This window comes from Schistocerca nitens, chromosome 7 (assembly GCF_023898315.1).
Source record: "Schistocerca nitens isolate TAMUIC-IGC-003100 chromosome 7, iqSchNite1.1, whole genome shotgun sequence".
NCBI lineage: Eukaryota > Metazoa > Arthropoda > Insecta > Orthoptera > Acrididae > Schistocerca > Schistocerca nitens.
Genome location: NC_064620.1, coordinates 86,348,413 through 86,361,621, shown reverse-complemented (window position 1 = coordinate 86,361,621; position 13,209 = coordinate 86,348,413).

Sequence of the window (13,209 nt, the reverse complement as noted above, 5' to 3'; positions counted from 1 at the left end):
GGTTTAGCGTAATGAATAGCGTCACTGTCCACTAATAAGTATTTTTGTTGAGACAGTGGTTCGCGTCCTGACAACCAATTTTTTTCCCCTAACATTCGCTTTTTTATTAGGTTCTGATACTTTATTATTAGTTTAATGTAAGTATAGACTATAATATTTGATGTTATGTAAATACAAGTTCACCTTTTGTTCAAATGGTTCAAATGGCTCTGAGCACTATGGGACTCAACATCTGTGGTCATAAGTCCCCTAGAACTTAGAACTACTTAAACCTAACTAACCTAAGGACATCACACACATCCATGCCCGAGGCAGGATTCGAACCTGCGACCGTATCAGTCGCGCGGTTCCTGACTGAGCGCCTAGAACCGCTAGACCACCGCGGCCGGCTTCACCTTTTGTTGAGAGGTGACTGTTCGATTGGCTTAATCTAACGGACAGCTTGCGCTACTTGTATAAAGATATTTTGCTCCTTCTTCTTTTACGCTACGTAATTCACATGTTGCAAAGATTCTGCTACTGGGTAGGAACAGTGATCAAGTAAGACTGACCTTGGGGTTTTACTAAAATGTGGGAATGATGAAATAATGTCTATCTTATGCAGAAAAGTATTCCAGATTTGTAACGCACTGTTTGTAATGGAACTTTTATAAGCCAGTGTCATTATTGATGGGACATGGTACTTTCCTTTTCGTGGACGATGGAAGAAATGTGCGTTTTAATACAGATAACGTGGGAATTTTACGCGCGCCCGTTGAGTAAACAGTGTGATTTACGAACTAGAAACATCCCTGAACTGACGCTGGAGTGCGTTGCGATCGCGTGTACCACGTTGGGGCCCACGTACCGTGTGCACAAGTCGCATCGTTCCTGAGCGTTCAGCAACACGTTGAACTTGGCACGCTCAACGTTAACGTTCGACAGCACGGTCCGTGTGTAGACGGCTTTGGACCGCTCGGCTAATCCCGCGCCGCTACACTGATGTAATAAGATGAAAAAACTGTGTTTAGACTATTGTTTTACTTTTTTTCTATCGCTAATAACCTCAACGTAGACGGTGTGTAAAGTCACTCCTTCCTTGTTACATGAGAGCAGTCGCTGAATGGACAGTCAAAGCACAGGCGCCGAGAATTTAAACAAAGTAATAAGGTCCCGGGAAGAGGCCCGGTGTCAAGGGCACGGGGCGGTCGGGTATCGTCAAATTCGGCCGCCGCCCACCGGAACACCTGTCCCAGCCGGCGGCGATCACCGTCGAGAGGAAAACGGCCGACTTAATGGGGCTCCGGACAGTCGCCGCCGCTCCGGCGATTACAGTATTAAAAGCTCACCCTCCTCTTTCCGAGGAAAGAGCGGAGTAGTACCATTTACTAATTTGTAGAGGAATAGCATTAAGCAGCCGAGTCGGTGGTCCGGCCGCGGACGCCGGCCATTACCTTATCTCCGGCATCGGCGGCGGCCTGACCTATATCGGCCGCTCGCTAAACCCGGGCCCTCTTCCTACTGCTCCACTGAATTATTTATGCGGGAGAAGCGACCGCGGCGCAGCTCCCAGGAACCAGTCGGCGCGGTCGCCCCGAGTCCTTCTTCCACTTTTACTCGCCGGCGCGGCGTGGCTCACCAGACCGCCACCTCGGCCGCCGAGAACAAGAGGCAAATGGCGGGAGGGGGAGCGGGGGGGGGGGGGAGGAGGGACACGAGGAGAAGGAGCAATATATCAGCTCGGCGGCCCCACCCACCGCACCGCACCGCACCGCACAGTGCTGCAGCGCCTGCCGAGATTGGAACAGATTCCTTTTATGTCTGACGAGAAGGCAGAGCGCAGGACGGGTTCGCGTGTGATTTATGCGCTTTCGCCGCACTGCTCTCTCCTAGGCGCTCGCCAGAGCTTCTCGTGGTTCCTCACTCGATGTACTAGAGCAGTGGTTCCCAACCTGGGGGTAATTATCCTCTGAGGGGTAAAATGAAAACTTCTAAGGAGTAAAAACTAAATGATTCGATTCTGTTTCATAAAAGAATACTGTTCCGGTGTATCGACAAGCGCTGGCGCGAAGATGAAGAACGCAAGAGCAGAGAAGGCAGTGAGACGACGTCAGCCAATAGTTCGCTGACTATGACTGCACCACCACAGGAGCGCGCCCGCAGCTCGTGGTCCAGTGGCTAGCGTTCCTACCTCTGTATCGTGGGGTCCCGGGTTCGATTCCCTAGCATGAAGATGCAGAACGCAAGAGCAGAGAAGGCAGTGAGACGACGTCAGCCAATAGTTCGCAGACTAGGACTGCACCACGACATGAGCGAGCCCGCAGCTCGTGGTCCAGTGGCTAACGTTCCTACCTCTGGATCATGGGGTCCCGGGTTCGATTCCCGGGTTCGATTCCCTGGCATTAAGATGAAGAACGCAAGAGCACAGAAGGCAGTGACCCGACGTCAACCAATAGAAGCAAAACATGAGCTAAAGTCTAAAATGTCTCAAGCACAGCCTTGCGAATTTGCACAGAAAATCTCTGCAGCCGAAGTTGTTTCAGCCGTAGATACTCTGAAATCTGGTAAAGCGGCTGTTTGTGATGGTATATACCCGGAGTTCCTTAAACATGCTGGCCAAGGTGCAGTGCTGTGGCTAACTGCACTGTTTAATGAAATTCTCTCAACAGGAAGACTGCCAAACCTTTTTAAGAAAACTAAAATAATTGCCATCCTGAAACCGTCAAAATCTGGTAACAATCCTGAAGACTATAGACCCATAGCACTTCTAAGTGTCTGCTACAAACTGCTGGAGACAGTACTCTGTAATAGAATTGCACCAACTATCCTGAAACACATTCCTGTAGAACAGGCTGGCTTCAGACGAGACCGCAGTTGTAGCGATCAAGTGCTAGCGTCGGCAACATACATAGAGAAGGGCTTCGAAGACCTGAAGAAAACAATGGCCGTGTTTATTGACCTAACATCAGCATATGATACAGTGTGGCGGAAAGGCATGCTTCTTAAGTTCTTAAGAATAATTCCATGTAAAAGAACTGCACAACTACTCAATAACATGCTGTCCAACAGGAAATTCCAAGTTCACCTAAAAGGTCAAGTAAGCAAGGTATACAATTTAAATGGCGGACTACCACAAGGATCAGTATTGGCCCCCCTACTTTTCAATTTATATGTCGCTGACTTGCCAGAAACGAAAGCAAGAACATTTATATATGCTGATGACATAGCCTTGGTGACGCAGGCTAACGATTTTACAACTTCAGAAATGACTCTCACTCAGGATCTGCGAATTCTAGATGAATTTTTTAATGGATGGCGACTCAAAGTAAACAGAAATAAAACTGAATCCTCCACCTTCCATCTGAGTAATAGGGATGCTCGCTATAAACCGCAAATTTCCTTTAGAAATCAGTTGCTGTTATATAACCCATTCCCAAAATATCTCGGCGTGACCTTGGATCGTTCGCTAACATATAGAAAACACCTAACTGAAACAGCTTTAAAAATGAGAACCAGAAACGATATATTACACAAACTCTCCGGAACAAGCTGGGGAGCTAAGGCATCAGTACTCAAAACAACTGCCCTCTCACTTGTATACTCTGTTGGGGAATATTGCGGCCCAGTATGGCTGAACAGCGCTCATACAGCCATGGTAGACACGCAGCTGAATGTAGCCATGAGAAGCGTATCCGGGACAATAAAATCCAAACCCACAGAATGGCTACCTGTTCTGTCTAATATTGCACCACCGAAGTTACGACGTCAAGCAGCGTTGAAAAGGGAATGGGAGAAATGCTCCAAGAATCCCGAGTTACCGCTACACCAGGACTGTGATGCCACTCAAAGGCAACGTCTTAAGTCCAGGAAACCCTCCTGGAGACTTGGAAAAAGGCTTACTTCTGAAGGATTCCAACCAGAAACAGCATGGCGGGAAGAATGGTTCGCAGCCAATCCCGATTCTGCAGGTCTCATTGCTGATCCTACACGAGTCCCTCCTGGATTCCACTTACCTAGGAGGTCGTGGACCACCCTAAATCGCATACGCACCAAGCACGGAAGATGCCAGGACTTGAAGCATAAGTGGGGAATCGCTGAAAGTGCCAAGTGTGACTGCGGACACCAACGACAAACAATACACCACATAGTCACAGAGTGTCCCCTACGGAAATATGCTGGAACTCTGACCAGCATACATGAGGTCTCTGAGGAAGCAATCGCCTGGCTGGATACTTTAGATATTAACCTATAGTTTTTATTACAACTTGAAGCTCTGTTTGTCAATATTACTGTTTATAAAAACAACATTTTCTCTTTAACATGTAACTCATCCAAGTGTTTTTATCCATATGTATATTATTGATTTATCGATCTAATCTAAGACTTTTATTACCATAAATGAATGTAATCTATTTTATTTGTAGTATATGCATATTGTGTTACCAGTAACATCATTGCTGTTGAATTCAAGTAATGTATCCTTGATGCCAAACGAAAAAATAATAATAATAAAAGCCAATAGTTCGCTGACTAGGACTGCACCACGATAGGAGCGGGCCCGCAGCTCGTGGTCTAGTGGCTAGAGTTGCTACCTCTGTATCATGGGATCCCGGGTTCGATTCCCGGTTTCGATTCCCTGGAACGAAGATGAAGAACGCAAGAGCAGGGAAGGCAGTGAGACGACATCGGCCAATAGTTCGCAGACTATGACTACACCACGACAGGAGCGGGCCCGCAGCTTGTGGTCTAGTAGTGGCTAGCGTTGCTACCTCTAGATCACGGGGTCCCGGGTTCGATTCCCGGGTTCGATTCCCTGGAACGAAGATGAAGAACGCAAGAGCAGAGTAGGCAGTGAGACGACGTCAGCCAATAGTTCGCTGCCTAGGACTGCACCACGACATGAGCGGGCCCGCAGCTCGTGGTATAGTGGCTGGCGTTCCGACCTCTGGATCACGGGGTCCCGGGTTCGATTCCCGGAAGGATTGGGAATTTTCTCTTCCCAGGAGCTGGGTGTTTGTGTTATCCTCATCATTTCATCATCACCCTCACCATTCATGCAGTGATTAGATTATACTGTGAAAAAAGTTGGATTGTGAGAAAAATTGGGACTTCGAACGGGCGCTGTGACTGCGCAGTTGAGCGCCCCACAAACCAATCATCATCATCATCACGACAACAGCGGCCTCTAGCAGAAGAAAATATAACCGCCGCTCCTGCCAGCCTAGCACTAGCAGACACGGACTAGAAACCGCACAGTAGTAGAGAGGCACTAGAAGAGCCGTTATTAGTGATCCATAAGAACGTGTGTAAATCAGTTGCATGGACATTATATAGGCCTATAGTGAAGGACACTGACTGTTTGCATGTCGCCAATCGCTTGCGACACGTTCTTGAAATCCGAAGTTAAGTATTGTCAATTTACTTTATTTTAATAAAAATCATTAATGTGATTTGCTTGAATTGTTGTACAGCTATCCGAGAAAGCAGCATCCTTTAGGCACCATGTAAGAGGCGAGAGGGCAGGACCCCACAAATCACAAATACATTGTCCTTCGTAGGCTGTATTGTGCTCTACTAAACTCGCCCTATTTGCTAGTTTTGGCAGTGAGTTTAATAAAGCGCAATACAGCCTACAACGTATAATAGGTTTTTTTTTTTTTTTTTTTTTTTTTTTTTTTTTTTTTTTTGAAGCTCTTAGAGGCTCTGGATCTCCACGGAAGCAAAAAGTTTCTGTTTCAGTCATGAAACTATATCATTTTCAAAATATCATTACTACTATCACAGTTTTGTAAGGTTATAATATTGATTATACAAGTTACCAATAATTGCATTTTCTCAATTAGTAGCATTAATGCTGCAGAGATCACAGGTTCCTCACATAGTCCACCAACTAGACACATATGTTGTCCTTTGTCCCGTACATCACTGATGATAAAAATGAGATACATACGTAACAAATGCTAAATATTTCAAGAAAATATCTTCTCCAAGTTTTGAATTGAAACTTTATTAGTCCAGAAATTGCTTGATTACTCGCTTCGAGACAGATAAATGAATTGACAGCACGACACAGCCGTAACTACATAAGGGCTATTATACGTCTGTACACAGTATTATTATTGTTATTGTTATTACTATTATTACTGCTACTACTACTATTACTATTTGTGGCTATGGTCAGACACAAGTTAAAAAAAATGGTTCAAATCGCTCTGAGCACTATGGAACTTAACATCTGAGGTCATCAGTCCCCTAGAACTTAGAACTACTTAAACCTAACTAACCTAAGGACATCACACATATCCATGCCCGAGGCAAGATTCGAACCGGCGACCGTAGCGGTCACGCGGTTCCAGACTGTAGCGCCTAGAACCGCTCGGCCACTCCGGCCGGCCAGACACAAGTCTTCCAATTTGTACCAGTTCAGATGTAACAAGTGCAGCAGTCAAGTGACTTACGAACAGTAAGTATACTGCACACATTTCAACTTGGTTGATTTTAAATGGGCTTGCAGCGTGCAGCAAGTGCCATGGAGAGCAGTAATGCATGGGAGGTACGTTTACAACAAGTGTCTACTGTCACCGTGGATCTTTAGATGTGGGTAGCACTCGCGATGAGCCACGAATTCCTTCTTCATTCATTTTGTCGTCATTCATTCTCTCTCTCTCTCTCTCTCTCTCTCTCTCTCTCTCACACACACACACACACACACATACACACACACACGCACACACACGCGCACACACACAAACAAACAAACTCAATATCATTAATGGTTCGTAGTTTTAAAAATAAGTGTTCTAAGAAAAGTTGCTAATGGTGCTAAAGGTGCTAAAGTTGCTGAGAATGTGAGGGAGTGGGGCAGCAGACGGCAGGTGGAGAGAGGGCTGGCGTACTAGCTAATGACTACTTGCGCTCAGTGGTAAAGGTCCAAAAAGGCTGGGAATCACTGTACCAAACAGACGACGCCTGCATCTGTTTGTGGACGTGTGAGCGAACACGACGAGTCGCAGGACACTAGCCACCTAATTCTCATTGTTTTCACGATGCCCGCCACGAATTTCTTCATGCACTGATCATCATAAAAACAGCTTCTCACAGACGGACAAGGTGAATTTGCTGTCATGGTTGGCAGGCAAGTAGATGGTACCACAAATACGAAATGATTACAGTTTCAACTTCGAAGCACCAACATTTACTGCTCTACACGGACAAAAAATGTTCAGGTTACTACGGCGCCTGTTACCCACAGTTATGAATAAAACTGTTCATACATCGCGATATGGAGTTGAACGGGCCTCGGATGTAGTCCTGTAACAATCCATCACATAGCGCATGCAGCGTAATGTTCAGTTTCTGCTGCTTGATGGGCTGAGGTGGACTCCTGATGTCACGCTCCGGGGTACCCCACACATTTTCGATCAGAGAGACATCGGGTGATGCAGCAAACTGTGGCAGAGTGTCTCCAGAGTTGCAAGGTACGCTCGGGAGGTGGCAGTGGTGAAATAGGACATAGGTGTGGGCGTTCACGAATAGCAGGGCTACTGTTTGCAGGACCTCCTCCACGTGCCGTGTGGCTGTCGTGGAGCCAGTTAGGAACACTAACGCTGAACGGGCACCGTAGTTTATCATTCCCCACACCATCACATCGGGCTGCCGGGACATGTCATGGGAAACCACAAACCGCTCTTTGTGTCGTTGTCTAGTAGGTCGTCAGACAGGGACCTAGTAGACATAATCTCTAAGGCAGATGCGAAACTCCTCAATAAAGATGTCCGAACCAACTTTTGTATGGACACCAGGCACGTCAGCCTCGATGCTGAGCTGGTGTGAGTGGCAGGCGCTGTAATAGTTATTTTGCGGAGAGCCATGCGTCATGCAACCACCTGCCAGTTCTACTATCACTCACCAGATGCTGCATAAAAGGTAGGATAGAGCCCACTGAAGACACCTACTGTTGCCACTGTATCGGTTCGTGCGTGTTGGAAAGTCCGTTGATTCTTTCTCCTCGTGATGAAATTCAGACTCCGTGTCCTACTTCTCGTGCACATACAGGGTGTTTCAAAAATGACCGGTATATTTGAAACGGCAATAAAAACTAAACGAGCAGCGATAGAAATACACCGTTTGTTGCAGTATGCTTGGGACAACAGTGCATTTTCAGGCGGACAAACTTTCGAAATTACAGTAGTTACAATTTTCAACAACAGATGGCGCTGCAAGTGATGTGAAAGATATAGAAGACAACGCAGTCTGTGGGTGCGCCATTCTGTACGTCGTCTTTCTGCTGTAAGCGTGTGCTGTTCACAACGTGCAAGTGTGCTGTAGACAACATGGTTTATTCCTTAGAACAGAGGATTTTTCTGGTGTTGGAATTCCACCGCCTAGAACACAGTGTTGTTGCAACAAGACGAAGTTTTCAACGGAGGTTTAATGTAACCAAAGGACCGAAAAGCGATACAATAAAGGATCTGTTTGAAAAATTTCAACGGACTGGGAACGTGACGGATGAACGTGCTGGAAAGGTAGGGCGACTGCGTACGGCAACCACAGAGGGCAACGCGCAGCTAGTGCAGCAGGTGATCCAACAGCGGCCTCGGGTTTCCGTTCGCCGTGTTGCAGCTGCGGTCCAAATGACGTCAACGTCCACGTATCGTCTCATGCGCCAGAGTTTACACCTCTATCCATACAAAATTCAAACGCGGCAACCCCTCAGCGCCGCTACCATTGCTGCACGAGAGACATTCGCTAACGATATAGTGCACAGGATTGATGACGGCGATATGCATGTGGGCAGCATTTGGTTTACTGACGAATCTTATTTTTACCTGGACGGCTTCGTCAATAAACAGAACTGGCGCATATGGGGAACCGAAAAGCCCCATGTTGCAGTCCCATCGTCCCTGCATCCTCAAAAAGTACTGGTCTGGGCCGCCATTTCTTCCAAAGGAATCATTGGCCCATTTTTCAGATCCGAAACGATTACTGCATCACGCTATCTGGACATTCTTCGTGAATTTGTGGCGGTACAAACTGCCTTAGACGACACTGCGAACACCTCGTGGTTTATGCAAGATGGTGCCCGGCCACATCGCACGGCCGACGTCTTCAATTTTCCTGAATGAATATTTCGATGATCGTGTGATTGCTTTGGGCTATCCGAAACATACAGGAGGCGACGTGGATTGGCCTCCCTATTCGCCACACATGAACCCCTGTGACTTCTTTCTGTGGGGACACTTGAAAGACCAGGTGTACCGCCAGAATCCAGAAACAATTGAACAGCTGAAGCAGTACATCTCATCTGCATGTGAAGCCATTCCGCCAGACACGTTGTCAAAGGTTTCGGGTAATTTCATGCAAGGACTACGCCATATTATTGCTACGCATGGTGGATATGTGGAAAATATCGTACTATAGAGTTTCCCAGACCGCAGCGCCATCTGTTGTTGAAAATTGTAACTACTGTAATTTCGAAAGTTTGTCTGCCTGAAAATGTACTGTTGTCCCAAGAATATTGCAACAAACGGTGTATTTCTATCGCTGCTCGTTTAGTTTTTATTGCCGTTTCAAATATACCGCTCATTTTTGAAACACCCTGTATGTCTTCCTGTATCCATTGCCGCTAACAATGACCAATTGTGGAATGCATACAACCGGCCTGGCACGCAATTCAATGACAGAACTACCAGCCTCTTGTAGCCCCATGATGCATCCTCTCTCAAACTTATCTAGGTGTGCAGCCATTGTCGAATATGTCTCCTGGGCATAGTGCACGGTCAGGTGCTTCTCTAGTGATGCTACACACTGTCGAACTGGTTGGGACGTTCGTTTGGAACCCGCTTACACCAACCAGCGGGTATGATATCATGGCCCCACCCACACTCTCCGAGTACATGGCTAGTTGTGCAAAAGTGATCAATTATAGCATAGCTGTGCAACAAATCCACCTATTTTCCTGTGGATTAGTCAGGTCCTACTTGGTGCTGTTGTTTTTATGACGATAAGTGTGTTAGAATACTTGGGCCTGTTGACCTACTGGTACAGTGCTTGCCTGGAAAGCTGTAGCGACTGGAGTAGGTATGGTACCTTACCTGTCATCACACCTGTGGCAACAGTGAGTACAAATGGGGGATGAAATGCCTATAACTGTGAGCCAGGAAGTTACCCACACTTGGTAATCATCTGGACCTTGAACACATTGGTCTTATTTGCCTACTGCAAAGTGTTTCTTCACCAAAATATATGATGTAATTACGTAAAAGGGTGTGATAATTGATCAAGTAGATGTTAGACATTACCCATGAGTTCTGGGATGCGATCACTAGTGCAGAGGCAGTACAACAATGCTTACCGCACTGCTATCGATGCAATCACGATGCAAGATGGGCTGGTGCAACCAGTGTAATTGCACAGTAGCAACCAACGTAGATGCTGCAAGCTTCCTGTCGAAAAAGGTGCTAATCTAACTGGACTCTCTTCGCACAAAGCTTCTTTCAAGCTAACGAAAACAATGCCTGTGTGTCATAAAAATGGTTCAAATGGCCCTGAGCACTATGGGACTTAACATCTATGGTCATCAGTCCCCTAGAACTTAGAACTACTTAAACCTAACTAACCTAAGGACATCACACAACACCCAGTCATCACGAGGCAGAGAAAATCCCTGACCCCACCGGGAATCGAACCCGGGAACCCGGGCGTGGGAAGCGAGAACGCTACCGTGTGTCATAATGGTAATGACTTCTGCACTACTACTATTCATGGTTTGAAGATGTCCTGATTCTGCAGCCGAATGGGCCGGTGAAGTTGTCTCTGTACTTTTGTTAACTTGGGCGCCACACTGTAGTATGTGCCCACAAATACAAATAGGTTCCTGTGGCCAACACGACAGGGAATAGAGATGAAATTGATGCCGCTGCCTAAGGCTGGTATTCTAACTTAAAATCGGACGTAAGAGCTTCGAACTCTTTATGGATTTTCCCCACTTTGCTTATTTTATAAGTTAATTTAATGGTGAATGTTAATATTACATCGCCCCAAACAACCGATGGTCCCCCATGCAGGCAAGTCATTGGTGATGTCCACCGTCTGGACAAAATTAATTTAATTAAATAAAATGACTGATTAGCAGTCGGAATTTAGCAAAGAACTAGAACCTGTGACTGAAATTACAAAATTAATCTCATTCGGATCTCTTTCTTTGTGATGGGGACTGCACTGGGCAGCCGTTGTAGCTTCATCATATGCATTTTATGCCACAAAAAAAGTTTCTCCGCTGCAAACCGAAAAGTGTTCCGGTTACACCATGGATTGTTTCAATCTGCATTCACACAGCTTTCACCTCCTAATGATGTGAAGTTTACCAGGAGTGACAAGTACTTCGAATACAACATGGAACTGTAGTTCTCCTTTCCAAGGTAGGTTTACTGGGGTAGGTTAGGGACACAGAAGTCACTGACATGGCTTACCATTTAAGTGTCTGCAGATGGAATAATAATATTAATAATAATAATAATAATGACAATACTTACTATTATTATCTTGTGGTAACACTTACACCCAAAGACTTCAACTATTTATAACCAGCCTTTTCCCCATGGCTTTGCTGCATAGGCGTTCGACACATATGTTGAAGACATGTCTTCCTCCCCCTCTCCGGGTCCACCTCTTCCCACCTCCGTCTGTCCACATCACCCCTCCCCCACCTCTATCTATCTGTCTCCTCCTCCTCCACATTCTCTCTGTCTCTTCTCCTCCTCCACCTCTCTTTGCTCATTTCCTCCACCCTCTCTCTGGCGATGTCTTCCTCCTCCTCCCTCCCTACTATTCTTCACCTCTCTCTTGCAATCTCTGCCGCCCTCCCCCCCCCCCCCCCGCCACTCTTCCTTTACACTGCCTACCACCTCTCTACAACTTGCAAGCTTCCAGCTTTCAATTGTAATCAAGACTTTAATGAAAATGCAAAGGTAATGTTAATAAGAACACTGGGAGGTGTGATCTAAATAACAATAGATTTATTAATTCTTAACATCACAATACAAAAAATGGCCAAAGAAATGGCACGCAAACATTTTTTTATTGGACAAATGCTTTCAAAGATATGTGGTCGATGGTGAACAAAGTGATCATCTGGGGATCAATACGCGATATTAACCAGAACTAATCGCTTTACCTGACTTCATACATGTGAATACGTGGTATTGCTCAAAAACTAGACTACTATCAAGCATCTATACTCTACTGTTCCATAAAGAGAAATATGTTTCCAAAGAATAAGGTGCTGAGAAGCATATATTGGAGCCCTACGCCACAGCAGCGAATACTTTACCCTTCTGCAGATCAGGGCAGCACACCACGATGCACTCGGCGACTGGAGTCGTGGACGGCAGCAATCTATTATTAATGGCGCGCCCAAAAAATGCAAGTACGACGTCTCACGTTCGGCTAATTCGGAACGCAGGTACTTCCCTATGAGCCTCTGGAACACCAGTGGATTCCACTGTGCGGGTGGACCTGTTTGCTGGTCTGCCAAATCAATTTCACTCCGTGCCATGACTATGCGTGACGGAATATGTAAAACGTTTAGATGGCCGTCTCAAGGCAAATAATTACTCACACACGTTAATCATTGTATGAGTGATGCTAGAGGCAGTCGTCTGACGGTTCAGATAGTGACTGGCACAGGCTCTAAGTGGCACACTAGCAAAGGACACAAGTCTCACTGTTTAGGTAAAGACCTGCAGTTCTTTACTAGCGAAGTGCCAGTACAAGAGTGTGTTGTTCTCTTTCTCTCAGCTTTCCTCCAGCTCTGTAGCATAGCACATTTACATGCTTAGACTACACCCACTCTAGCCCAAGCCAATCATGAGCTGGAGCGCGGAATTCGAAGCTGGGAGAGTGCCCCTTGCTCTGCATGCCCAGATTTGACCAACCAGCGACTTTAAAAATTAATTGGGAGAATAGGAAAAAAAAATTCAGCTTCGTGGCCTCTTTCCCACACGTTTACACCATGTCTTTACTAAAAGCATGACCAGGATGGAACCACAGCCCCCCCCCCCCCCCAACAAAAAGATGGTTATCTCCCATGTGGCATCCATTTCGAACTTTCCAAAGAACAACCATAAACTCCCTAAAAGCCTCATGCCTTAACAAATATGTTTTGTAGCAGAGTCTGGACATCTGGGCACCACTGGCCTGTCCCACGGAAATTCGCAGAAACACACAGTT